At 39.7% G+C, this 26772-nt stretch overlaps 1 protein-coding gene across 2 annotated transcripts in view; it reads left to right on the top strand.

Annotated features, from left to right (window-relative positions):
• The window catches only part of LOC127996448 (uncharacterized), a 253677-nt gene that overhangs the window by 13791 nt on the left and 213114 nt on the right, over positions 1-26772 (top strand). Inside the window, exon 2 of one of the 2 annotated variants that reach the window (XM_052591952.1) lies at positions 19038-19321. The exons of the other annotated variant lie outside the window; for it this stretch is intronic. The gene's annotated coding sequence lies outside the window, so the exon portion shown is untranslated. Of the gene's footprint in view, positions 1-19037; positions 19322-26772 lie in introns of those variants that run through there. 2 annotated transcript variants of the gene reach the window in all.

The following is a 26772-nucleotide window of genomic DNA, read 5'->3' as shown; positions in this document are numbered from 1 at the left end:
CATACTCCCAGGGGCATGGAAATAAGAATCCCATATGTGGGATCGTACCACTCAAAAGGTTAATTAACTGACCTGCTTGATTGAATCTACCTGTATCCCTTCTTGATCAGTTGTGACAGACGACCAGCCCCCAAACTTAACAGCATGAAGAAAGACCTGGCATTAATCAATCTGCCTCCTCAGGTTGGTGGTCACAACCAGTCTAGAATTACTAGATTCATTTTTCAGAATGGCCAGGAACTCAAACTATGTCCAAGATTGCATTGACTATTCCTTGGGAGGCTGGGGATGACCTCACTTTAATTGAAGGCTTTTGGATCGGGCTTGACGGGATCCAGCTCATTATGTCTATGGCTGATACGTGTTGGATGCTGGAGTCCTATATTAATTTGTTGAATTAAGTTGAATTAACATTCACAATATTTGAAGTGGCTGCTGACTTTAAGTCATCACCAATCATGGCCACTAGTACTAAGTCATCACCACCCATTGCCTCTGGTCCTACGTCCTCGCCCATCCAGTCTGCTCATCCAAAGGTATCACCTGTCATGGCCGCCATACCAGAGCCTTTCTCAGTGTCAAGATCAACCCGTGAGTTGTTTCAGTTATAGAATCGAGAAATGAACTTGCTCCAGTGCCGGCTCCATTTCCAGAGCACCCTCCATTGCCTGCTCCTTGAAAGTGCCTTCCAGAGTTTGCTCCAGTATTGGTCCAGACCATGCCTTTTCCCCCAATCCAGAAGAGGAAGCTAGCAGTGTGGAGAAGTGTGTTGGCCCAGGCCCCAGAGTTCACTCCAGTGTTGGCCCAGTCCCAGAGCAAAGCCCAGGAGGGGCTCCTGATCCCCTGTCAAGCCCTCAGATCCTCAGTCAGGCACAGAGAGGGCTTATTTTGCAGATTTTGGCCCAGAGCAAGCTTCAGCCTCCAACTAAGGTCCAGTACAGGCCTCAGCCATTGACCAGTGTACAGCGCACATTTCAGCCCTCAACCCCAATCTGGTGTTTTCTTCAGCCCCTGACCAGGGTGAAATGCTGGCCCTAGCCCCAGACTAGAGTCCAGTGAAGGCCCAGGCCTGTGACATGTGTCCCAGGTAATCCAGTTCTCTAGTTTCAGCCAGAAGTTCTGTTCCCTGCTCAAGTAAATCATGTTCTGGCCAGGAGTGCCATTCCTAGTTCCATTAGGTTCAGTTCCATTAGGTTCAGTTCCTTAGTCACGACCAGGAGTGTTGTTCTCAGACCCAGGGGATACAGTTTCCCTAATTTTGCCCAGGAGTGCCATTGCCAGTGGATCCAGTTCCTCATGACCAGGCGTGCCAGTCTGTCAACTTCCCTTGTCATGGCCAGGAGAGCTGTTTCTCCTTGAATGGAGGTCAAATCCCTAACCCCGACTCCTGTACTCTGTTGGTCATCTGCTCCACCTTGGTTGCTCTGGTCTCCGCATGGAAGCTCCCTCTGCCTGCTCCGTCATGGCTCCCCCTTTCTCCACCAAGGTCCCAATACGGTGTGAGGACATGCTTTTGGGGAAGGGGGAATACTGTCACAGTCACCAGTCCTCTCACAAGCTCAGTCACGAGCCCAGAACTACATTTCCCAGCAGCCCATCTTGTTCACACTGGCACATGTCACTAATCAGCACACCTGTTACTGATCACTTAATTTCCCCATGCTATATGTACACACTCACCTCAAACACTCGTCGGCTGGTCTCAAGTTTACAAGCTTCTCAAGTGGATCCCTTGCCTGCCTGTCGATCCTGGAAGCCTCTGCTATCTATTGAAGGACTAGAAGTTTCAGCTCAGATCACTTAAGTTTTGATTATTTTAAGTTGGAAACTTCTCCTGAGTTGCCTTAAACTCACCTGCTTGTTTGAATCTGCCCGTTTGCCTCCTTGGCTAGTTGTGACAAATACTTTTTTTTAAGTTCCTTTTTAAATTGGATACAAATTTGCAACAATGCACTTTGTGAATTATGGTCTCTTAAACTTTTGACATAAGAAAATAAATCATAAGAAGTTATGCCAGGATTATTAAAATGTTTTTTGGCTTGTAATAAAATTTTCATTAGTCTTATTAAATATAAATTCTAGCACTAAGAGCAACTTTACACAGTGACAGCGAGGCATGTTGTCTATAAATTACTAGTAATTAGCATGAAAAATGTTTTGCTGCCGCTATAACTGACATAACATAAAGCAGCCACAGGGCTAGAGAATAACTTTGAAGACATTATGAAACACCTATCTAATGGCCTGCTTCCTCTTTCCTTAACCAACTCTCGATGGTTATTTCATCACAGCTCAGGCAATTTGTCCAGTGGTTAACATGGGATGGACTACAATGCATTATCTGAAGAAGCATCCTTTTTTTTGTCATTATGCAAACCCTTTCTTATCCAAACTGACCTTCTTATTCACCACATGTAGCAAAGACAGTCCTCTTGGGCACAATAGTCATGGATCACTCCCAGATCCTTTCCCTCTAAGGCTCCAACACCTCAATCAATTGAATTAAGCCATGTACAATGACACAGGATGTCATTACACAAATGTATAACCTTTGTAAAACAGCCAGAGCTGGTGGAGGATGTCATTCAATGCCAAGGAAGTAATGAACAAGAATGTAAATGTATTTTTAATTAATGTAAAAGAAATAAGGAACAGTCCTGTGTTTAGGACGTTAGTGTTGAAAGTGAAAAGTGAAAGTGACTTGACATTCAGTTAAGTATGGTGACCCATACTCAGAATTTGTGCTCTGCATTTAACCCATCCAAAGTGCACACACACAGAGCAGTGAACACTAACACCAGGAGCAGTGGGCAGCCATATATGCTGCAGCGCCCAGGGAGCAGTTGGGGGTTTGATGCCTTGCTCAAGGGCATCTAAGTCATGGTATTGAAGGTGGAGAGAGAACTGTACGTGCACTCCCCCCACCTACAATTCCTACCGGCCCGATACTCAAACTCATAACCTTTCAATTGCCAGTCCGACTCTCTAACCATTAGGCCATGACTTCCCCTTAAAAATGATGTGTTTAGTGTATTAGTGATTTATACAATTCAAAACACAAGAAAATACAAACAAAACGTAACCTGAAATACTACTACTATCATTAAGTAGAATAGACTTTTCCTCAATGATTTCAATTTATCTGTTCACACTTCATGTAGAGTAAAATAGACTCCAAGGCAACCTACATACATATGACTGGTAATTTCACCTTTTGTGATTTTACATCATTTTAAACATTTGTCAAAAGCACAATAGCTTTCTTTATAAAACATTACATAATGAACCTTGAAGATAACTTCTACATGGATCTCAAAAAGCATTTCTGCTCTATACATGATTGACAATCAGGCCATGAAGACCATAGCATGAGCTCTCCATGTGATCTGCAGACACAACCAAAGCCTGTTCTGCTATTGATCCTCGTACCAATCTTTGTCATTCATAGCATGATTTATAAAGATGACATGTCAGACTGCTGCTCATGTTAAAAATGTCATGGATCAATCCCAATGGCTGTGTTTAAAGAAGAAGTGTTAAGTAAAATGCACAAATTTGAGGTGAACATGCTGGGAGTGAGATTAAAAGTAGATGATAAGTGTTTATCGAGCATCTTCTGTCAATGGGGTATTGAAGGGTGATATTAGTTTTTGTTGGATCTGGTATTCTCATTCAGATTAAATACCACGATTGCATGCAATAGCTGGTAAACATCAAGAACTACAAGATAGTCTCCTGGACTCAAAAAAGCAAGCTGAACAATCTTGAAAACACAATGCTTGCAGTAGGATGTTCAAAAAGAAGTGCAAAAACGGTTAAACATGATATGGCTTTGATTTCAGACAAATTGTGTTCAGTGACTTTAGATTCATTTGTAATGGGTTGCATTTATTTGAAAGTTTCCTTGCTACAGTGTAATAATACATATAAGTACTGAGTGATATTAATTAACTAAATGTACTTACATGCTTATGGTTATGGTTAGGATTTGGTTTGGTTTGGGTTTACTTGCATAATAACTAAGTACATGTCTATTGTGTCCATTTTCCCATTCCATAATTCTAGAAACTGCTGTGGAAATGGCAACAGGGTGGCACACTTTGATTTGGCCATAACTTTAGAGATCCAGCTGTCCATAACAATGTACTTGTTCTAGCCACAGGACATCAGGGTCCAGGAAGAACTCCAAGTAATTTGTGCCTTGTGCCAAGTTGATTGATTTATGTATTTAGTATGAGGCTACATTTCATTGCCAAGCAGGATGTTTTGAGATTATGCAACTTTTTGGGTTTGTAAACATGAATTACGCCAAAGAAGATCAAAGAAAGTCCACTGAGAAACTGTACCTTGGGGGTAGAAGGAATCTTTGAACCTGCAGACATCAATGTGCAAAAAGTGCTATGATTTTCATTCCTGCATATAACCTTTTTTTTTTTTCTTTATTTTTATTTTTTTTTTGAAATGCCAAAATATCCACAACTGACAATCTTGCTCTCAAATGCAGAAAATCTATTTATTTTTTAAAATGTAAACTAGCCTAATTATTGATCTTTTGAAATAAACATAAAAAAGAACTAAAAACTTTCCCAGCCAAAATGATCAATTGAAAATAAAACCGCAAAAACACAAATCTGTCCAAATACACTCTATAGCCAATTTGACTCACAAAACTTATATTGAACAAAAAAATTAAAATATAAAATAAAGTTTTTTTTTTTTTTTTTTTTTTTTTAAGCATCCTATACTCAGAAATGCAGTAATGAGTAATGAGATGCATAATGAGCCTTTCAGTCATCTGTGTCACTGAGAGGGAGGAGTTACAAGAAAGAATGAGAGGACAAAATAAATCTATATAATTTTATGTTTGTAGTTTTTTAAGAATATATTTATTTATCCCACAAAATAATTTAATATCCACTTGGGGAAGCAGTTAAACAGTTTATTACAACAATCAAAGCTGACTTTCAAACATTTTTTTTGGCATCATTACTCCAGTCACACAATTCTTCAGAAATCCTTTTAACAATCTTATTTTCTACAAAAAACATTTATTATTATTATTATTATTATTATTATTATTATTATTATTATTATTATTATTATTAATGTTGAAAAGAGCTGAGAATATTTTTTTCAGGTTTTGAATGGTATAGTATTGTATATTGTTATTGAAACTTCATAATGTTTCACCTGATTATACATTTAGTCAGGAATTATAGTTTGGAAACAGTCTTTGGAAAAAATCTAACTAGTAAAATGTTTACACGTTATGTGAAAACTAGTACAAGTAAATAAATAAAAAGAGACTTACTCTGAATAAAGTGCTTCATTCTTTTTTTTTTTTTTTTTTCTGAGGATATCCATTTCTAAAATCCTCAACCACATCACATCTTTTTGGGGTGATTTATGTCTTATTCCTCTCATCGCGAAACAAACAGTAAAATAATAAAAAAATAAATAAAAAAAAAGCTTGAAGAACAGTCTGGCTGCGTTTTCTTCTGTTATGGGCGTATTCAAGCCGCACGCTTCAGTTTGAATCTGAATAGCGCGTTCAGCGCGGGGGCGTGGTTACATTAGATATAATGAAGGGAGACACTTGTTTAGTTTAAAAGTAGACATGTCAAGCTTTCTATAGATATATCTCTCATGTCTCTTCGTTGAGTATTCACAGAGTTACAGTTCATTTTAATGACGTGTTTGGAAATGAAGATCAGTGCAGACAAAGGCTGCAGACAGCACTTCTTTATTTTATAATTGCACTTTATTTTATAATTGCACAAAGTTTTGTTGTTATTATGTCCAAAATAGTAGACCCTTTACAGATTCAATTGATGTATTGCTCTTATCTGTAAGATTAAAACTGAAAGTGTAATTCTTTTCGGGGTTATCAGGAGAAAATGACTCATAGCACGTATGCGCGTTAATCGACTCCAGATTTCTACACAGCCATCCCTAAAAAATCAGTAATTAGCTCTGTAAACTGTACAAAAAGTCATGGTCGAATCAGTCCCCTTTAAATTTCATATGAAAACAGTAGCAGACTTTGACTTCTCCCCATCTTTCAGAACATTCTTCAATCTGCTGACCGCTTTGGGAGCGAAAAACAGAAGACAAGGTGTGTGTTATCGATAGATTGATATAATATCAGGAATCTGGACTGTTCTGTGTCGTGTTTCGCCCCTTTAATTTTTTTTTTTTTTTTGCTCCTTCCTGTTTCCATTAGGTTCCCTGATTAGTTTGGTTCCAGTTGTATTTATTTAATTATCTTCATTTCCCTGTGTATTTAGTCCTAGTCTGTGCAGTCTGTCTCTGTCGGGTCTACTTGTTATGTTCTTACAGTTTGTACAGTACCTCAACTAACACTATAGTAGACCTCAGGTTGCAAAAAAAGACTCAAAATATCTGCTGTTTGAATAATCCACAAGAAACCAGCCTCACTCACATTTGACCTGCACCTCTAGTCTCTTTAACAACACTCCATATGCTGTTTTAGCAAACAGCCAACCAGCAGAGTGAGGATATACCCAAGACAGCACTTGATTAGATTTGCTGTCGACAGGGGCATACATCTTCCACCGCTACTGCTTGTGCAAGGAGCACTCTTATAAGGGCATGAGGAAATTGAATCGGTTGAGGATTACATATCATCCCGTGTCGTTATTGACAGTAGAATGTGCTCTGAAATGGAGGTGAGACTCAAGAGAGATGTAATGAATATGTGCTGTGAGAAATGCTAAAGAAGAGAAAAGATAGCAGAACCCGATATGTCTAAAAGCACATTTAACTGCGAGGCGTGGTGTTTTTGATGTAAAGTAAAGCTCTTTGAGCAAACCATTAGGGATCGAGGCTTTGGTACAATATTTATTAGCACTTTATAAAATAGCTGGAAGTGAGTATATGTTTATAATAAAGCTCTATGGTATAAAATTTTGAATAATATTATTTAAATATTAAACTTAACTTAAATTATGCACTTTGTTGTACACACCATTGCTATGCAAGCTCATAAATGTTAATACAGACAAAACTGGCAACAGAGTATGTGACGCAATCCTCATGAATATGTACCCATAAGCAAATATAAATATTTTATTTTGTTCAATGAGAAGTGAAGAGCCTTGGTGAGAGAGGTAAAGAAGAAGCCAAAGATCACTGTGGCTGGGCTCCAGAGATGCACTCGGGAGATGGGAGAAAGTTGTAGAAAATCAACCATCACTGCGGTCCTCCACCAGTTGGGGCTTTATGGCAGAGTGGCTGGATGGAAGCCTCTCCTCAGTGCAAGACACATGAAAGCCTGCATGGAGTTTGCTAAAAAAAAAAACACTGGATGAAAACTTTCTCCAGAGTGCTCAGGACCTCAGACTGGGCCGTAGGTTCACTTTCCAACAAGACAATGACCCTAAGCACACAGCTAAAATAACGAAGGAGTGGCTTCACAACAACTCCGTGATTGTTCTTGAATGACCCAGCTAGAGCCCTGACTTAAGCCCAATTGAGCATCTCTGGAGAGACCTGAAAATGGCTGTCCACCAACGTTTACCATCCAACCTGACAGAACTGGAGGGGATCTGCAAGGAGGAATCCCAAATCCAGGTGTGAAAAACTTGTTGCATCTTTCCCAAAAATATCCATGGCTGTATTAGATCAAAAGGTTGCTTTTACTAAATACTCAGCAAAGGGTCTGAATACTTAGGACCATGGGATATGTCAGCTTTTCTTTTTTAATAAATGTGCAAGAAATCTGTGTTTTTCAGTCAGTATGGGGTGCTGTGTGTACATTGAGGAAAACTAAATAAATTTTAGCAAATGGCTGCAATATAACGAGTGAAAAATTTAAGGGGGTCTGAAAACTTTCCGATATATATATTTATATTAGTGGTGGACCGTTATCGGCATTAATGTGCTGCGTTAATGTGAGACTCTTATCGGGCAATAAAAAAAAAAGAAAAAAAAAAAAGAAAAATCGGGGGGCGGGGCAAGGGAACGAGACAACACAAGCACATGGCCCAAAGACAAGGCCATGTGCTTGTACACAAAACACGGGTCTGTCATGATCCTGCCTCAAGACTAGACGAAAGTCAGGACATGAAGGCAGATTCATGACTATATATATATATATATATATATATATATATATATATATATATATATATATATATATATATATATATATATATATTACACATGTATGAATATAAAATTATTATTTATCTATTTTTAACCAGGTATCATGTTGCAAGGTAGACATATTTGAATAACTTCATCTCTGTGACATGCTTCATTTTTTTCATCCTGCATTACTCATCGCTCAGAAGGTTTCTGTGAGCCTGCAGTTCCATACCTGTCTACCTTGAAAGGAGAGATTTGTAGAAATTTGCCTGGAAATGTGAGACAGAATTTGACATCTAAGAAATTTTGACAAAAATATGTCTTACTCCATTACAACCTTATCACCCTAAGTGAGACTTGTCCTTCCTGACATTCACTGATCTCTGTATTTATTGGTTTGAAAGCTATATGCTATATTTCAGAATGTGTTGCTTTGTCAATCAGATGAGAATGTGTACTGTAATATTTTACAGAGATTCAAGTGTTTGTAATTCAGTGTCATTTTAACAGTGTTGTTTTGTTGTTTTCCCTATGCAACAAAGAGAAAATTCAGAAATTATACAGATACTTTTTTTACTTAAATGCTAAAAATGTGACTGTGTAAAACTGAGATTAAGCTAATTTTGTGAACAGTAATTGAAATTGATTCAACTGACAAGTTTTACGATTGGGCATGCAGTACACTTCCTCCTCCTGGATGAGAGCTTCTCAAAAGGTCAGTGAACCTTGAATTGGAATGTCTCCACAACGAAATATCCATCCATCCATCCATCCATCCACATTTTACTAAAATTAAAATAAATCTTCTAGGTAGGAGCCAAATTACAGAGATGAGAATCAATTTGTTGTATACCACAAACCCAAGCATTAAACTTTGTTGATATATGATACCATAAATATATATATATATATATATATATATATATATATATATATATATATATATATATATATATATATATATATATATATATATATATATACTACTTACTTTACAATCAAAAAGTGCAGAGAGACATCAAAATCATTTTACTTCAAACAGTAAATGGATTAATTTTACTCAGTGTGGTAATATAAAAAAGTTGTATTTAAGACATTCATGTGGTATCTAATAAACAAATTCTGCTTTCTCATGCTAAGTAATTCAATATATGGAGAGTACCACATGCAAACATTTCCCTTAATTTGAGCAGAACAAAATGGAGATGTCATTGTTCTCAGCGAACATTTTATTTTCTCTGTAATATACTTTATGGACTGCGACTGACAATTAAAACCATCTAGGAATTCAAGAAATGGGTCATCGAAGCTCCAAGGAGCGAGATTAAAATAAATGCTTTCAATATTATTTACAAATGACAAGTTAATTGTTAGAACAACTCGTCTGGTGGTATAAAGGATATGGAGTGAAGTGCTGGCCAAGACAAGGTTGCAAAAGAAGAAATGCATACTTAAAATGCTGTGACATATTTTAAAACATTCACTATGTTGTAAGAACGTAATGAAGTGGGAATTGTAAACTGCGGTTTAATAATTGATGCCGTTCTAACCCTGAAAGATCAATGAATGTTTGTGTCATCCCGAGGCCAACGATGCCCCGAAAAAAAAAAAAAAAAAAACTTGGGAAAACACTTGATATACGTATGTGTGGCGATACCTGCTACCTTAGGCAGTGCTAGAATCTCAGGAATATGCTAGAAGCGAGATGATGAAACCTACAAAAGTTGCTGCCTGTTGTGAAAAATAAGTTTTATGTAGGAATATTAAAATAATAGTTAACACACACACACAAGTGCTGCCACTAATTTCTCGCATTCATGTCAGGCATACCTGTATTTGGAAGTGTTTTTTTTTTTTTTAACATGAATCACAAAAGGTCCATTTTTGAAGAATATCCTGAATACTTTTGTGATGTATAATACAAATGAATGAGGATGATAAAAGAAGCATATAAGAAGTTCTGAAGTCATACATGTACTTTACATGTGGAAATAATTTAATATCATATGGCAGCAATATGAAAGTGAAAGTGAAGTGACATTCAGCCAAGTGACCCATACTCAGAATTTGTGCTCTGCATTTAACCCATCCGAAATGCACACACACAGAGCAGTGAACACACACACACACTGTGAGCACACACCCGGAGCAGTGGGCAGCCATTTATGCTGCGGCGCCCGGGGAGCAGTTGGGGGTTCAATGCCTTGCTCAAGGGCACCTAAGTCGTGGTATTAAAGGTGGAGAGAGAACTGTACATGCAATCCCCCATGTGGTCACAACAAATACTGACTGGTTTTTGGACCCTCCCAAACACCCCAGTACAGTAAAACTTCACATTTTAGAGTGGCCTTTTATTGTGGCCAGCCTAAGACACACCTGTGCAATAATCATGCTGTGTAATCAGCATTTCGATATGCCACTCCTGTGAGGTGGATTGATTATCTCAGCAAAGGAGAAGTGCTCACTAACACAGATTTAGACAGATTTGTGAATATTTGAGATAAATATATTGAAAGTATGAATTGGCTGTTGATAGCGCCTTTGATTATGATTGCCAGTTAGTTATGAAACCCATCACAGGGTGTCCGGTAAGAGACTTGGAAGTAGTCAACGGGTGTCTTCAGTGCCGCTGCTAGCCATTTTGTTGCCCTAAGCATAATTCCTTTATGATGCCCCCCACCCCGACCCCGAGAAAGAAAAAAAAAAACCGTTTGTTTTTGCCAGTTTACCTTTTATTACCAAACATAACTCAATACCAATAACACACTATATCAGCATCACAGTATAAAACTTAAGAACACTAAAAAGAGAAAGAAAATCTTCACAGCTTTGCTGACTTTGTAAACAGTCAACAGAATAGCAAAATAAAAATATCAAAATAATCCAGACTTTTTTTCTTTTCTTTTTTTTTGCAAATTCAATGTCACTTTGAATAAATTAAATAAAATAATCATCAATAACTACTAGGGCTGTCACTTTTGTGAAAAAATCTTTTTCGATTTTTAAGACATAAGTGTTCATTGAATCGATTGTAAAATCGATTTTCCATGTCTAAAAAAAAGACGTTTCCTTTTTCAACGTCAATAAACGGACGAACATGAGAGAGCTGGAAACACTCAAGTCAGCAATATTTCTTATTTATTGGCATGAAGTTTCATGGCAAAATTTTTGGGGTCCAGGGAAGAGCGCTTATTATTCACTATATGTCCAGCTGTTGAGAAGACGCGCTCCGACCGCACTGATGTCCCAGGACACTCAGGAAGGCTACAGCTGCTCTTGGTGGGGGTATTAATGCCAATTTTCCACCACAAAAGCCGGTAGCTATCAGCTTGCAATGGTCCTTTCCATAACTCAGAATCTCTTGTAACTAGATGAGCGAATGAGGAGAATTTGCGTCTACCGTGCCGCGAGACCTCCAGACACGTGGAAACACGTCTTTACATTGTAAGTTATAATAACATAGTTTGCTGATGCTAACATTAACGTCAGCAAGTTCGAGGCGCATTACGATTAGTAGCAGCACGCACATGCAGCACATTTCCCGGACTAGACCGGACTAGACTAGAGCAATTATTAAATATATTTCTTGTTCCCCCTTTTATTGTTACATATACATGGCTAAAATGTGCCTAATATTTATATAGGCTAATGAAATAATACCGGCATTTAAAAAAAAAATAAAAAATCATTAGGCTATTTTTGGTGCCCCATCAGCACTTCGTGCCCTACGCACAGTGCGTGATGCGCGTGGTGGGAGTGGCGGCGCTGGGTGTCTTATATATAGCACCAGCTCAGCAGAGCCTTCCATTCCTTCCTGATATCCTTTCAGAGATCGAGAGGGCATGGAAGAAACCATACTCTGCCCGCATTCATCGACTTCAGCGGGGTAATTTCGCTGATGTTGAGGGGATCGAGGAGTATGGTTTTGTGTCGATGCCGCCCATTGACGAGATGTTTGAGAAACTATCTCGTATCTGGGCAGGTGTCGACACTAAAAGCTCCGACTTAAAAGCTCCATTAAAACCACGGCTCCAAGCCTACCAAGCTGACCTTCTGCAGGATCTCGACCATGGGACAGGGCTGTCCCCTGAGGCGGTCGCTGAGTTGCACCGGACCACAGATTTATCTCTCCGGGCCACTAAACAGACTGCTGCCGCGATTCTCTACATGGAGAGGCATCTGTGGCTCAACTTGGCTGATATCGGGGAGAAATAAAAATCCCTTATCCTTGATACACCAGTTTCGCCTGCTAAACTTTTTGGCACCTCCTTTGAGGCGGTGGTTGGAAAGTTTAGGGAAGCGAAGGTGCGTTTAAGTTCAGCCGCATTTAAGTTTATACCGCTGAGATCCGGGCCCCAGCCCAGGCAGGCGGGAGGACCGGGTCCGTCTTGGTCTGAGGATCATAGACTAGACCAGAGGTCTAGTGTTGCCTCTCGTGCGACCCCTCCATGGAGGAGTAGGACACAGAGGAGGCGAGCCTCCCGCAAGAAGAGGGACTTAAGGGAGGTCATTCAGCACAAGCGTAGCAACGCTCAGCGCAAGTAGGGTTTGATCTCCCTGGAGGGCTTTTTCTACCAGCCCTCTCCCTCTTCTTGACTCCCCAGGCGTTTACGTTACACCAGCCCTGGGGATGGGCCTTATAATGAGAACTATGTTCTGATGGCCAGCCGTAGCAACTGGTTAATGTGAGCGCCTCTTTTAGGCATGTAAAAGTGGTGGACCCCAGATTCATTGAGAACTCTCTGGCGAGTCTTCATTCCGTACGCCGCAGGTGAACTTTTTGGTTTGTAAAATTCTGTGTATATAACTAACACTGATTTGTATTTCTCTACAGACCTTGTTCCCTGTAAGGCAAGGCAAGGCAAGGCAAGTTTATTTATATAGCACATTTCGTACACAATGGTAATTCAAAGTGATTTACATAAAAGAAAGTAAAATAATCATGAAGAAAAATAATAACAAAAAATAAAACAAGTAATTTAAATTTTTTTAAAATGATTAAAACATTTAAAAACCGTTAGAAAATGATTTTACATAAAAATAATAATAATAAAACAATAAAAAAACATAAAACAGTGAAAATATAGTGCAATCAGTTCGGACATTGCACAGTGCTCATTCAACAAATGCACAGCTAAAAAGATGCGTTTTGAGTCTAGATTTAAATGTGACTAGTGTTTTAGCACATCTGATCTCTTCTGGAAGCTGATTCCAACTGCGGGCAGCATAGTAACTAAAGGCAGACTCCCCTTGTTTTGTGTGAACCCTTGGTATTTCTAACTGACTTGATCCTAATGATCTGAGTGCTCTGTTAGGTTTATATTCAGTGAACATATCTGCAATATATTTCGGTCCTAGGTCATTTAGTGACTTATATACGAGTAAAAGTACTTTAAAATCAATCCTAAATGTAACTGGAAGCCAGTGTAAGGACCTGAGGACTGGTGTGATATGCTAAGATTTTCTGGTTCTAGTCAGAATCCTGGCAGCAGCGTTCTGGATGAGCTGCAGCGGTCTAATGTTCTTTTTGGGAAGGCCAGTGAGGAGCCCATTACAATAGTCCACCCTGCTGGTGATAAAGGCATGAACAAGTTTCTCCAAGTCTTGACTGGAAACAAAACATCTAATTCTTGCGATGTTTTTTAAATGATAGTATGCTGATTTAGTTACTGCTTTGACATGACTACTGAAACTAAGGTCTGTCTCCAGAATCACACCAAGATTCCTGACTTGATTTTTAGTTGTTTGACCCCTAGAGTCAAGGTATGCATTCACCTTGAACACTTCATCTTTGTTTCCAAATGCAATGACTTCAGTTTTTTTCCTTGTTTAACTGAAGAAAGTTCTGGCACATCCGATTATTAATTTCATCAATGCATTGGCAGAGGGAGTCAATGGGGCTGTAGTCATTTGGAGATAAGGCTAGGTAAATCTGGGTATCATCAGCATAGCTGTGATAGGCAATCTGGTTCTTTCTCATTATTTGACTTAGTGGAAGCATATACAGGCTAAACAAGAGCGGTGCAAGAATTGACCCTTGTGGGACTCCGCATGTCATGGACGTCCACTTAGACTTATGCTCTCCTAGACTCACATAATAGCCTCTCCTTTCTAAGTATGATCTGAACCATTTGAGTACCATCCCAGAAAGCCAGACCCAGTTTTCCAGTCTCTCTAGTAGTATGTTATGATCGACAGTGTATAACGCAGCACTGAGATCTAGCAATACCAGCACCGATATTTTGCCAGTCACAATTTAAGCGAATATCATTTATTATCTTAATGAGTGCTGTCTCTGTGCTGTGATGTGGTCGGAAACCAGATTGAAAATTGTTCAGGTATCCATTTGAGTTTAAGTATTTGTTCAGCTGATTAAAAACTACCTTTTCTATAATTTTGCCTATAAAAGGAAGATTAGATATTGGTCTAAAATTGCTCAAAATTGTGTTATCAAGATTGGTCTTTTTCAGGAGGGGCTTTACAACTGTTTTTAGGGAGTTTGGAAATGTCCCAGAAAGAAGTGAGGCATTCACCTAAGAGATCTGCTTTTAAGCAGTCAAGCACACTTTTGAAAAAAGATGTGGGAAGTGTGTCAAGACAACAGGTTGATGATTTTAGTTGCTGCACTATGTCTTCCAGAATTTTGCTATCATTTTTTTCAAAATTAGACATAGTATCTTTTTGATATTTTGGCCGAATCTGTCTGACCTCTGCATTACTTGAGGATGTGCTAATCGCCTTCCTGATATTTATGATCTTCTCAGAAAAGAAAGAAGCAAACTCATTTGCATTTGCTGTCTGAGAGCATTTCACTGGGAATCTGACTTGGGGGGTTTGTCGGTCTCTCAACAGTGGCAAAAAGAGTACAAGTGTTATTTAAGTTACTGTTTATAAGGTTTGAGAAGAAGTTCTGTCTAGCTGTGGCTAGTTTCACATTAAAAGCATGAAGGATGTCTTTATAGATGCTATAGTGAATTAAAAGTTTCGTCTTCCTCCACATCCGCTCGGCTTTTCTGTATTGTCTTTTCATAGTCTGAGCTGCTGTTGATCTTCTCCAAACTGATTTCTGTATGTTTGTTTTCTTACTGACTATTATTGGTGCAATATCATCAATAACATTCTTAACTTTTGAGTTGAAGGAATCAAGGAGAATATCAACAGAGTCTGCAGAAATGCTTGGTGTTAAAGATATAGCCTCCATAAATTGTATACTTGTGTTCTCATTTATGCATCTCCTTCTGACAGAGACAGATCTTGATTCAGTGGTAGCAGAGATCAATATATCAAAGAAAATACAGATAGTGATCAGATAGTGCTACGTCCTTAATAACAATGGATGAAATGTTTAGACCCCTACTGATGATTAGATCCAGAGTGTGTCCACCTTTGTGTGTGGGTCCATGCACATGCTGAATCAGGTCAAAAGTGTTTAGAACCGTTATCATTTATTTTGTAGTTTTGTTTTCTGCATTATCTATGTGAATATTAAAATCCCCTGCAATTGCAAAACAGTCAAACTCTGAGGAAATTATTGATAACATTTCTGTGACCTCTTCAACAAAGGCTGGAGAGTATTTTGGAGGCCTGTAAATAATAATAAACAGAAAGCGTGGAGCACCTTTCAGCACAATCCCTAGATATTCGAAAGACAAGTACTGACCAAATGACACTTGCTTGGATTGATAGACATAGAGCAGCTACACCCCCACCTCTCCTAACAGTCCTGCAAACACTCATGTAAGTGAAGTTAGGAGGGGCTGCTTCGTTTAGGATTGTTGCACTGCAGCTGTCTTCTAGCCATGTTTCATTTAGAAACATAAAATCCAGATTGTTTGTGGTTATAAAGTCATTGATTAGAAATGATTTATTTTTTTTAGTGAGCGAATGTTTAAAAGTGCTAGCTTGATGGCAGTGCTATGTGTCTTTACATCAATCTTAGTTTGATGCATAATAGGCCGCAGATTAGATGAGTTTGCCCTTCGGCTTGAGAAGGCCTTAGACTTTCTATCACGTGATAAAACTGAAATAGAGAAAGCTACAGGCACACTGGGTTCCCGCTTGTTCAGTAGGCATTTGTCAATGTTGCTGCTATTATAGCGGGGACCCGACACATATCACTGAAAGCTGCTATCAGTTGTTTTTGGTTCACCTTCAGCAGATAGAGGGTTTGGGCCCTGGCGTTGTGGCAGCGGCCGGAGAGCTCTCATAGGAACAGGGCCCACAGGCTTTGGTGGTTGGGGGGCCCGCCGTTTTTTAGTTGATATCTGCGGGCTAGCAGCGAATGAGTGGGAGAGTTTAGTCCCAACATACACCAATTCCTCCATTTTCTGTGAGAAGCACAGAAGTGGAGATGCTGGAGAGAGGGATAATGTGTCTGGTGAGATGGGCTGTGTCTCTGGTGTTTCCGGTGGCTGTGATGTGTTGTCCTGGCTTCCCTGGCTGTTATCCAGAAAGTCGTCCTTGGGTGCTGAATCTTGTAGCTGTTTTGATACATCACAGTCGGTCTGTGAGGAGCTCTGTGGGCAGGGCTCAGCAGGGATAGTGTCTATCAGCAGTGATTGTTTTGGCTGCATGTTGTTATCAGTGTCCTTGTGGGATATGTCAACCACATGATGACTCGGACCCGGTGTGTGTGTGCTGAATGGATTGAGACACTCTGCTGAAGGATGACGAAGGGAGAAGAAGATATTGTCCTTAAACACTCTTGCACCAAGTTTGTTTGGGTGGAGGCCATCTGGTTTAAACAATTGTCTATGGCCCCAGAAAAGATTGAAGTTGTCGATGAAATTTACTCCTTTTATATTATAAGATCTTTGTAGCCATGTGTTCAGCCCAAGCAACCGTGAAAACATATTTGTTCCCTTGCTGGGAGTGGTCCACTGATGAATGACTGAACTTTGAGTCTTTGAAGTGTTTCAAAGAGTTCAATGAAGTCCTTCTTAAGGAGTTCTGACTGCTCTTTCCAAATATCATTCTTCCCCACATGGATGATGATTCGATTTGCAGTTTTGTGCTTCATCAGAATGTTCTGAAGTTCCTTGTTTACATCAGAGACCGTTGCTTGAGGAAGGCAGCATGTTGTTGTAGTCCTGCTATGGATGTTTCTGATAACAGAGTCACCCACTATCAGAGTCCTGGGCTCGGCTGCGCTCTGAGCTGAAAGCCGCTGTCTGCTCGTCCTTGAGTGCCTGTTAGTAGCGGTGTTTGCTGCTGGCTGATCAGATCCATATTTAAATACATTTGGGGATTCCTCACCCACTTTTATTAATGCTTGAAATCTGTTCTCCAGATGAATAGGGGGTGGTAGAATACCAGTATTTACAAGCCTTGTCATAGTCGAATCTGGGGTAGAGGAAGCTATGGCAGCAATACGAGAAACTCGTGACAATCTGATGTCTCGTGTTCCTTTGGGTCTTGCTTCCTGTTTGTGCCAACGATTAGTGTGGTGATCAGTTTCGGCTTGTTCCTCTACACTTGGTATAAACTGTTGAGATTCAGAAGATTTGTGGGACTCACCGGCTGTATGCTGAGAGGGTCCATGACGATGGTCTGCTGAGTGTTCCGTCTGTTTTGGAAGTCCAGAAAGTAACTTTGTTTCAAGAATCACAATCCTTTGTAGAAGTTTGCAGCAGTTCATGCAACAAGTAGATCCAACAGGAGGCATTTTCTCTCTCTTCTGTTTGGTAGGCAGTTGTTTTCCCATCTCCGGAATGTAAGCTGTTCGCAGTGGGAGACAAAGTATTCTTTTTGTAGTATTTTTCCAGTCCCAGTGTTTTTAGTTTTAGCGTTTGTGCCAAAAATCTGTTGTTTGAGCACTGTACTGATCTGCTGAAGTAAAAATCTTAGAAAAATCTGAGAAAAGTACAGAAATAAGAAGCAAAGCGCAGAGCAGTAAGCTAGAACGTCCGAACGGTAGCAAAGCCGGAAGCACACTCTGTATAGACCTAAGGGGTCATTCTTAGAGGAGCAATTAAAGTATTGGACTTTAGGGCCCTGAAGCCTCCCCCAGTTGGTGGCTAGAACGAATTAGGAAGAAGCTGAAAGAAGATTTGACTTCTGTGCTGAGTATGTGATGGCCTTCCTGTCATAACATTTTATATGTGTGGTGGGCCACCGCTTTCTGTTTAGCCTCAGGGCTATTAGCCACCCAGGGGTAGAGTAGTTGGTCTTCCTAAAAAAAAAAAAGATACCTTTTTTGCTTTAGGTTTAGACTGATGCTGGCGCTTCAGATAGATCTTCAGATAGATGTCCTGCCTATCGGTTTGTGACATTGGTATCCTGAGTACTCACTCCCCTGAGCTCTGTAAGGTTTCAGTAGGTTGGTTGAGTGTTTTACAGCCTCTCAATCAAGTAGGCTGTGGCTCCTCCGAGCCCTCACGTAGATCTATGCTTGTATGTCGGCCCTCATCCGGGCCACCTCTGTAGCCGGCCTAGGCTATGCTAGGGATATTGGAGGCGTGTTGCTAAGTATAGTTGCCACATTTGTTATGTGTTAGGCTTCCTCCCCTAGATTTCAGCCTCCTCCCTTAAATTGGAGTTGTTGGCCAAGGCCCGCCCCTTCCTCTGCATTCAGCGGTGATAGAGTAATGCAGGGTGGTAGCTGAGGTAGGATCAGTCTGGCAGGGTTAGGCCATCTTTCGCTCTGCGAAGTGACAGTTTGTCAGACTCTGCCGAGCAGAGATGTTTTTGGGCCTCTAAAGCTGGCTCCCTTCAACCCGTTGAAACTAATCACTCGACCGATGGGTTGAAGTGGGTTGGCTTGGAATTTAGGTACCAGGATGCTGTAGCAACAGTTTTCTGCTACGAAGGCTGCACGGTTGGGTAGTAGGCCCCAGCAGGCCTCTGTAGCAGAAATGAGTCGAATCAGACAAATCAAAGAGTCTATCAGAGCTGTGTGCATTGAAACGAGAGCCGAATTCCTCAGGAAGTCATAAATCAGTTCTAGTGCCACAAGAACCAAGCAAGATAACCAACCAACCAACTTGTTCACACAACAGCTTTCAACATTAACACCAATATAACAATTATTGACAATTTTAATTCGAAGAAGAGATTGTCAAATTTATTGTTCGTGATTGGAATGCAACGCTGGACATCACATGTAAACCCAGGAGATCAAGTTAAATACTTGCATTGACTTCCCCCACCCAGCCAGTGAAACCAGACTGAAATTCCTAAGGGGGAAGGGCTTTAAACCTTTGTCTTCACAGAAAAGTCCTTTGCCAGAGAATGGCAAATAAACCCTTTTTATACATTATATATGGACCAGAATGAACTCAAAAAAGACTTATGAATGAATCATTCCATTGCTTAACTCCATATTCATTTACGTGTAACCCACACATTTGACTATCATGTATAATCACTTATTGTGTATGTCTTTTGATAACTATAGGATACCTAGTCATGTCTAGTATTGAAATAATCGCATTTTCTTGCTTGATATTGTCCTGACAATCATTTATTTGTAAAATATATCATAATCATGTTATAGGAATCATGTCCAAAATTAGACCCTGTGAGGCAAGAACCACATGCTTGGTAAGATAAACAAATGATTTATGATACCCACCCCAATAACATATCTGATTGGTCAAGGCAACATTTGAGGGGTGGCCAACAAGGAAGTTTAAAAACTTTGGACACGATTAAATTTTGCTTTTAGTTCTAGCATTGCTTGTGCTATCAGTCATGCCTTGCTTTTAGTCTGCTTTTAGTCCCTAGCTGCTGCTATTAGCCATGTCGGCTTTTAGTCTGCTTTTAGTTCCAGCCTTGCTCGTGCTATCAGTCATGCCTGCTCTTAGCTTGTAGCTTTGCTACCTAGCTTTAGCTTGTAGCATCTAGCCATGCGGTTAGTCATCATGGTTCTTTGAGCGCGGTTCCAGCGTGCCTGCCTGCTGCTACTTATGCCACAATGAGAAGGAACACAACCTAGTCTCGTCAAACTTTATTTCTTTTCTTTTCCGTTTGAGAGTTTCGTGTTCTGAGTTAAGTTTTGTAACGTCGACCTCGTCTGCGCGTTTGAACTCCGACCAGCCACACAACTCCAGAATCAGCCAACGCCCAAGCACGGGCTCCCCAAGACGTCACTTCAGCCAACTGAACTTCCAGCCAATCAGCGACACCGGGATACCCCTTTCAACTGGAGTCCCTTTCACAGCAAACGAAGGCAACGTATTCCCAGATATTTGTTGTGCTGGTGTATCTAATATAATTTTAACCCCATTGAGGAACTCAATGCGAGCGCTAATTACGTGATTGATGGTTGTTCATGTCTATGCAATTTAACGTATTGCTGTAAACTTGGGATTCCATATTTCCATTCTCTTAAACTCATCTTTCCCTAACTTTCGATCTTCCTGCAACTTGTGTGAATGTGTGTGTGCGTGCGTTTATGTGTTAGATTAGTTTATATGTCTTAGATTTATCTAATAAAGCCTTATTCATATTGAAAAGAGAAGTATCTTGTGTTTTGTGCTTACAAGTTAATGTCTTAAACTGTCGATCTTGTTACTGTGCTAATTGATAGTGTTTTCACTATAGTTTGGATATTAGTATCCAGCGCAGATTTGATGTTAAACGGCTCGTTCACTGAACCGCAGGCGCGTCTCCGTGAGCAGCCGTGAAACAGTGATTCTGTTCAAATTCCCTTTAAAATCTTAAATGATTCCCTTTGAGCTAAAATTGACCTGTTTCCCTTACACCTCCTTGACTGAATAGCCCCCGATAGGGCTCCTAGGCCAGCTCACCTTCTGTGGTTGGCCCTGGTAGTTCGGGCAGAAGGCTCACTGCCGATTAGTAGGCCTTAACAGGCCTCCTCGGAGGTGGGTCACAACATTGTGGAACATACACTAGGACAAAACTATAGGAAAAGTTTTTTAATAGTATGGTTCCAGCAGTGTTCGTTAAAGTAGTAGAATAGACTCGCTATCAGCTAGTAGGCTCGACCAGGCCTCCCTGTTAGGCGAGTCCCCAGCAGCAGTTACATCCAGCTTATTAGACTGTTTCAGGTAGTAGGCCTCTTCAGGCCTCCCTGAAGGTGGGCTCCCACATTTTGTTGTGGTCAGGTAGTAGGCTTTACTAGGCGTCCCTGAGGGTTTAATCCCACATACTGTGGTTACTAGGTGGCAGGCCCCACAGGCCTCCCTGAAGTTGAATTCCCACTTTTTTGAACTGTCAGGTAGTAGGCCTCATGAGGCCTCCCTGCAGGCAAAGCCCGAAAGACAGTCGACTGGACTGCCAGTCTGGCTCACTATCAGCTATGGTTTTCAGGTAGTAGGCCTCTCCAGGCCTCCCTGAAAGTAAGCTTTCCTGCACTGTGTTTATCAGGTAGTAGGCCTCACTAGGCCTCCCTGAAGTTGAGCTCCCACATACTGTGGTTGTCAGGTAGTAGGCCTCACCAGGCCTCCCTGGAGTTGAGTTCCAAATTACTTTCAGTTTCCACTTAAGATGGTTATCTGGTAACAGGTAGTAGGCCACTCTAGGCCTCTCTGTAGGTGAACTCCCACATATTGTGGTTATCAAGTAGTAGGCTTCACCAGGCCTCTCTGAAGGTGAGCTCCCACATACTGCGGTTGTCAGGTAGGCACTCTCCCTGAGAGTAGTTTCACAGTGGTGCTGGGTTTTGTAAGCTAGTGGCCACTTACTTTCAGTTTAGCAGACCTTATCAGGCAGCTACCATAGGTGAGCTTGCGCCCTCGCTAGGCTTAAGTTTTTATTCTGTGCTACGGGTTCCCTCCTGGACCCTCTGAATCTTGCTACAGCCTGGTTGCCTACCAGGTAGATCTTATGCTCCCCTCACTGAGGGTCAATATGAGTATGTGGTCTCCTGAGTCTGGTCAGTTGGTCGTAGGCCTCTCATGAGGCCTCCAAGTTAGATCAGTCCTTAGGCCCTCACATGCCTCCTCTGTGTTTTGAAACACAAACACTGGGTAGATCCGTGGATCAAGTAGAGAAACTCCCCTCACTGGCAAGGGTTGTAAAGCACTATGCTGAGTCATACTCTCCAGGATATCCCGTCTCTGAGATCCGGGCCGAGTGGTTCACTGCCTGCTCCGCAGTTCCTCGGGTTGAATGCCTTCATAAAGGCAAGTGTCCAGAGGCTCTGTCTTCGGACAGACAGGAAGTGGCCAGTCTGTAGTGTCTTATGTAGTGACACCAGGTCAGGCCTGCCTGGTGGCATTTCAGGTGGCACATTAAAAACCCCTGAATAGTGACTAGCTGGGGTTCCCTCGGGTTCCCTAGCCACATTCCCTAGAAGGGACCCCTTCTAATAAGCTGAAGTTGTGGTCCTAGGCCCTTGAGCAGGCCCAGGTAGACCTTTCACTAAACAATGTTTATGGAGGTTTTCTGTGGTATCATATAGCTTGGGCTATGACCGTAGGGAGTGTTGTCACTGACAGCCCTGTGTGACCTGAGGGTGAATGGTTCTAGTGTTCATTGAATTGCTGGTTCTGACAGTTGTCACTGCCATTGGGCATGCACTCCCTTTAGCATGGCAGCATGGGTATTTCGTTCCCCATAGCGTCGATGAGTATTGTCGAAGTTCCCTTCGAAAGGGAACGTCTTAGGTTACAAATGTAACCTTTGTTCCCTGAGAACAGGGAACGAGACAATACGTCTCCCAGCCATGCCTCAGGGTCTGCCTGCCAAACAGTCCATTCAGACGAAAGGATATTGTCATGGTTTCAAGGCGCCCTTTTAATATCCAGGTCGCACGGTCATCATTCAAGCTGATGATTCACGGCTGTCGCCGGTCAGCATGATTGCTGTGAGTTGATATTTGATTTCAGACACCTGTCACACCTGAGGCGTTCCCCATATATAATATAAGTTAATAAAGCTTTAAAATGTCAAAAAGCGCCATAAAAGCAGCATAAAACAAATACATGTGATTTGTGTACTATATTCCTAGCCTTTGAAACCATACGATATCTTTGTATGTGGAAATAATTTTATTTCACTTTTTTCCTCCCACCATGAATTTCCCATCCATCATCACAGTCTTCTGTGATTTATATTTGAAATACATGTGAATATTCTTCCTCAAACTTAACTTTTATTAACTTTTTGAAGGCATGCTAGCTTTGACATTCATAAACCCGTTTCTATGCAAATTTAGAGTAGGTAGGCAAACACATTGTGCAGGATCGCAGTAATTGTTCCTCTTCAGTCTTTGCACAGTGAGGCAGCCATAAATTTTGCACTTGATTTTTAGTTAGCATCACCTTTATCTGTGAAATCTTGGTTTAATAATTGGGCAGCAATTAGGAATTGTTTGCACAGAAGGAAATCTACCTCTCTGATTCAGTGCCACAATATATTCATTATGTCATCAACGTCATCAGTTCTAGGTTTCATTCCCTTGGTATCCTTATATCATTATGTTTTACATTCCCATTGTCAAGTATTTTCCAATGGAGCAGGTGTGCATAAGATCTATACATACATATTTATTTCCAAAATATGTATTGTTCTCATCTGCTGTGTATTTTGTTTTAGACCATATAAGATATTTTGTCACATACATACTTCTGCATATAAAAATGTCTTATATGTATAAGCAAATCGAGACCAGATGTGATTTTATCCTTTTTATCCTATTTATGAAGAAGATGCTTTTTTGTATTCATATATTGTATTTGTTGTATTCATTTATTATTTTACGTCAGCCAACAGAGCGACATATCTCCGGGTCTGTTAAGAGTATATTCGAGTGACTCAACCTTTTGCTTTGCCGAGCCCATATTCACCTCATTCAAGGCTTCCCTTCCTGTGCATATGTCATGCAGCGCCACTCAATAAACTCAATTATTATCTGCTGGAAATCTGATTGGCTGCTGACCTCTAGCAGAGTAAAAAGTGATAACTTCTCTTTCTCTTTCTCTCTCACTCTTTCCCTTTGCAGTGTTTTTACCAGTTTATGTCAGCTCAGTTTCCATAGCAACCTGTCTTAGCACAGAGTTAATGGTGGAAAACTTCAGTGCCTAAGTGTTTCGTCCAAGTGACAGTGAGTCAACTAAAGTTCAGTCACCCAAACCAGATGGATGTCTTTCCAGCACACCATGACCTCCCCTGTACATGAGCATCATATAGCAAATCGTTGGTCAAAATATTATCAAACCCCATGAAGAAGTTTCCTGAGATTTCCTTTTTCTTATTGGGTGCAAGTGAGAAACACTGGTTGGATGTGAGTTACAGACGAATGTGCAGAAATAAAATGATGGAAATGATGGAAAAAATGACTAAAAGCTTTATTTTTATTTTTTTTTTATATTATTATTATTTTTTTTTTCAAATAATATCACACAATAACATTTTAAGACGTTGCAATGTTGGAAACTTAATTATGTTTCTTTAGAATAACAAATTGATTGATTGATCGAACTTGGTACTAACCCTCAGATAAATACACTGTAAGTACACTATAAGTACTATAAAACTATAAGTACATGTAAGTACACATACTGTAAAATAAAGTACAACTGATCAGTCAGTCAATCAATCAATCAATCAACAAACATATAATATATATATATATATATATATATATATATATATATATATATATATATATATATATATATATATATATATATATATATATATATATATATATATATATAATTACATTAATAAAAAGGATTGATATAAACATTCGTTTACCTAAGAATTGTTAGTATACCAAGTCACCTGAAATGAAATCAATTGTCAGTGGACCTCTGCTACATCCCCAAAAAAAAAAAAAAAAAAAAACAGGTTTAGTTTATATCATATTGACATGTATAAATGTATACATTTTGTAAACTGTAAACTGTTTACTCAGGATATTCCGTGTTTCTTTCCTGAAAGTACAACTCGAAAAAGCTTATTTCAAGCATAACACATGAATCAAATCGACAAGTTCTTGACCGATAAAAGAAGACATAATTTGTTGAATTGTCCTTTTCATTTAAGAACTGCATGGGGCTCAAATAACTAAATAAATATTGTCATAATGAGAGGTAATAAGAGGGTGCTGATTTTCATTACATTCATTACATTGTGTGAAGTATAGGGGGATTTAGAGTGTAGAATTACTTTTCCCTGTCACAGAGGAACAAATGTGTATTTAAAAACACATCAACCTGTAACTCTGAGAAGAAATTGATTCACACTCCTTGCTTTGTGCCTCACTGGTAATGAATAGTCAATAAAGTAGTGGCATATATGAAACTCTTAAAGCATTAAGAGATGTATAAGTAAATGCAAACATGTTCTATAGGCTTAATCTTCCACAGTATAGCAAAGTGAGAGACATTGAAAACAAATAAAAGTACATTCTCATTTCAGTGTGCAATTATATCTGTTTTTTTTTTTTTTTTTTTTTTTTTCAATTCAGCATAAAGCCCAAGCATCAATATCATGGTAAATGATACCTAACATTGAGGCCTTAAAATAGAAAATAACTAAAGAGAGTGGAAATCACCTTTCCTGGAAGACAAATGCATAGCAATCAGCCCATCATTTGTAATTTTACACTGCTTTTCATAGATTCTAGCTCCTGGACATAATGGAAACAAGTAGAGGAGCACTTTGCAGAGTTCCAATTTACACGTGCCATTTGTAAACCCAGCCAGTCAGTGTGATACATTGTAATAAAGCACTTTAATATGACAGGCACAGATAATGAACAAATCGTCTAGTTTGAGCTGAACTGACATCTCGTTACCGTTTATGTTAATGAACATGGATGACACATAACAAGCTTGTCCTTGGTTAAAAGAACAGCGATAAGGACAGACAATCTTCACTTAATTTTACAAAGTATACAAAAAAAAATGGGTCAGCTCCTCCAGTGTTCAGAAAGAAACCCTGTTGCTAAATTACGTATTGCACACACGTACACCAGGTTATTAGTCCACTTCCTCATGGAAACTCTTCAGCAATAAAAGGGCATTTGCTATAAGCATCCCTCAATCTGAATGAATAGTATCTTACTGGTGCCAAAAAAAAAGAAAAAAAAAAAAGAAAAAACCTTCTTGTAGATTTTGAGACAAAAAAATAAAAATTCCCTGGCACCTTCATATGGGAGAACTTAGAACTTCAGGCTGCGGCGTGAGTCTGTTTACTTATTAACCAGCTGAAACACAAACACATTTACAGACCTACAGTAAACTATGTGACTGACTACATGGAGAATCCAGGTTAAGCTACAGTACACAATTTTAGTGACTATGAGTAACAATGTCAAATTTATATAACGTTGTTGTGCATAATTATTTTCTTTCTTTCTCCTAATGTTTTTTTTTTTTTTTTTCAATTTGTGTGTGTGTGTGTGTGTTTATGGATGTTTTAACATCATACCAATGCTGAAACATTAGCATAAATGAATAACAACAAGAATGATAAAATACACTGAAAAAAATCATCAGCTAAACAACCATTTATTAATTTGTTTACCATTTCCTCTCTTTCCCACGACATAAGAGAGAAATATGAAAATGTGCCGCTACTCACACAGCACACATCCTGCCATTATTAAATTTTCGCAGTTAGTAAGCAGGAACAGCATCCCATGTTTCTACAGCCACCAGGATAGTGAGTTTGTTTAGTAGATCCTAATTATATCCTAAATGTTGTGAACAAATTAAAATGTTCACACACAGGTTTTATGCATGGCTA

The sequence above is a fragment of the Carassius gibelio genome, chromosome A1 (assembly GCF_023724105.1).
Source record: "Carassius gibelio isolate Cgi1373 ecotype wild population from Czech Republic chromosome A1, carGib1.2-hapl.c, whole genome shotgun sequence".
In the NCBI taxonomy this organism is placed as follows: domain Eukaryota; kingdom Metazoa; phylum Chordata; class Actinopteri; order Cypriniformes; family Cyprinidae; genus Carassius; species Carassius gibelio.
Note: the sequence above shows the minus strand (reverse complement) of the source record. Positions and strands in the feature narration are given on the sequence as shown.